At 36.2% G+C, this 2,651-nt stretch overlaps 1 pseudogene; it reads right to left on the bottom strand.

Moving 5' to 3' along the window:
• Nucleotides 1-1,836: 1,836 nt before the first annotated feature.
• On the bottom strand, nucleotides 1,837-1,955 carry LOC149703768 (5S ribosomal RNA; annotated as a pseudogene).
• Between the last annotated feature and the right edge of the window lie 696 nt (nucleotides 1,956-2,651).

Here is a 2,651-nt window from a genome sequence, read left to right as displayed (position 1 = left end):
GGGAAAAAGCCAACGGCACTCAATGTTCCTTAATGGCCTCAATCCCAAGTTCTGCCTGCGCACGAAGCTGCTTAACGTCAATGTCGGACGAGAACCGGTGTTTTCCGCGTGATATGGCCGTTGCCGAGAGCACTAGTTAGTAATTCGAATTTAAAATTAATTAGACAAATTAAACTTCCTGCATCTTTTTAAAACAATAACAAAAATAAAATATGTTTGCTTTTTTCATATCTGTTGAAATTTAAAAGAGATAACAAAAGTGAAAAAGCCAACGGCACCCAGTGTTCCTAAATGGTCTCCCTCCCAAGTTCTGCCTAAGCTCGAAGCTGCTTAACTTCAATGATCGGACTGGAACCGGTTTTTTCAGCGTGATATGGCCCTTACCGAGAGCACTAGTTTTTTATTCGAATTTGAAATTAAAATTATTTAGACAAATTAAACTTCCTGCATGTTTTAAAACAATAACAAAAAGAAAACATGTTTGTTTATTTCATATCTGGTGGAATTTAAAAGAAAAAACAATATTGAAAAAGCCAACGGCTCGCATTGTTCCTAAATGGTCTCCCTCCCAAGTTCTGTCTGCGCTAGAATCTGCTTAACTTCATTGATTGGACGAGAACCGGTGATATCAGCGTGATATGGCTGTTGCCGAGAGCACTAGTTAATAATTCGAATTTTAATTTAATTGGACAAATTAAACTTTCTGCATCTTTTTAAAACAATAACAAAAATAAAATTTGTTTACTTTTCTCATATCTGGAGGAATTTAAAAGAGATAACAAAAGGGAAAAAGCCAGAGGGCACACAATGTTCCTAAATGGCCTCAATCCCAAGTTCTGCCTGCGCACGAAGCTGCTTAACTTCAATGGTCGGACGAGAACCGGTGTTTTCCGCGTGATATGGCCGTTGCTGAGAGCACTAGTTAATAATTCGAAATTAAATATAATTAGACAAATTAAACTTCCTGCATCTTTTTAAACAATAACAAAAATAAAATATGTTTGCTTTTTTGATATCTGGTAGAATTTAAAAGAGAAAACAAAAATGAAAAACCCAACGGCTCGCAGTGTTCCTAAATGGTCTCCCTCCCAAGTTCTGCCTGCGCTAGAAGCTGCTTAACTTCATTGATTGGACGAGAACCGGTGTTGTCAGCGTGATATGGCCGTTGCCGAGAGCACTAGTTAATAATTCGTATTTGAAATTAATTGGACAAATTAAACTTTTTGCATCTTTTTAAAACAATAACAAAAATAATATTTGTTTACTTTTTTCATATCTGGTGGAATTAAAAAGAGATAACAAAAGTGAAAAAGCCAACGGCACTCAGTGTTCCTAAATGGCCTCCCTCCCAAGTTCTGCCTGCGCTCGAAGCTGCTTAACTTCACTGATTGGACGAGAACCGGTGTTGTCAGCGTGATATGGCCGTTGCCGAGAGCACTAGTAAATAATTCGTATTTGAAATTAATTGGACAAATTAAACTTCCTGCATCTTTTTAAAACAATAACAAAAATAAAATATGTTTGCTTTTTTCATATCTGTTGAAATTTAAAAGAGATAACAAAAGTGAAAAAGCCAACGGCACCCAGTGTTCCTAAATGGTCTCCCTCCCAAGTTCTGCCTAAGCTCGAAGCTTCTTAACTTCAATGATCGGACTGGAACCGGTGTTTTCAGCGTGATATGGCACTTACCGAGAGCACTAGTTTATTATTCGAATTTGAAATTAAAATTATATAGACAAATTAAACTTCCTGCATGTTTTAAAACAATAACAAAAAGAAAACATGTTTGTTTATTTCATATCAGGTGGAATTTAAAAGAAAAAACAATATTGAAAAAGCCAACGACACGCATTTTTCCTAAATGGTCTCCCTCCCAAGTGCTGCCTGCGCTCGAAGCTGCTTAACTTCAATGATCGGACGAGAACCGGTGTCATCATCGTGATATGGCCGTTGCCGAGAGGACTAGTTAAAAATTAAAATTTGAAATTAAGTGGAAAATTAAACTTTCTGCATCTTTTTAAAACAATAACAAAAATAAAATTTGTTTACTTTTTTCATATCTGGTGGAATTAAAAAGAGATAACAAAACTGAAAAAGCCAACGGCACTCAGTGTTCCTAAATGGCCTCCCTCCCAAGTTCTGCCTGCGCTCAAAGCTGCTTAACGTCAATGTCGGACGAGAACCAGTGTTTTCCGCGTGATATGGCCGTTGCCGAGAACACTAGTTAGAAATTCGAATTTAAAGTTAATTAGACAAATTAAACTTCCTGCATTTTTTTAAAACAATAGCAAAAATAAAATATGTTTGCTTTTTTCATATCTGTTGAAATTTAAAAGAGATAACAAAAGTGAAAAAACCAACGGCACCCAGTGTTCCTAAATGGTCTCCCTCCCAAGTTCTGCCTAAGCTCGAAGCTGCTTAACTTCAATGATCGGACTGAAACCGGTGTTTTCAGCGTGATATGACCCTTACCGAGAGCAGTAGTTTATTATTCGAATTTGAAATTAAAATTACTTAGACAAATTAAACTTCCTGCATGTTTTAAAACAATAACAAAAAGAAAACATGTTTGTTTATTTCATATCTGGTGGATTTTAAAAGAAGAAACAAAATTGAAAAGGCCAACGACACGCATTGTTCCTAAATGGTCT

Source organism: Phalangium opilio, unplaced genomic scaffold, assembly GCF_054372755.1.
Source record: "Phalangium opilio isolate 3A_F unplaced genomic scaffold, DU_Popi_V2 ptg000017l_1, whole genome shotgun sequence".
In the NCBI taxonomy this organism is placed as follows: Eukaryota; Metazoa; Arthropoda; class Arachnida; order Opiliones; family Phalangiidae; genus Phalangium; species Phalangium opilio.
Note: the sequence above shows the minus strand (reverse complement) of the source record. Positions and strands in the feature narration are given on the sequence as shown.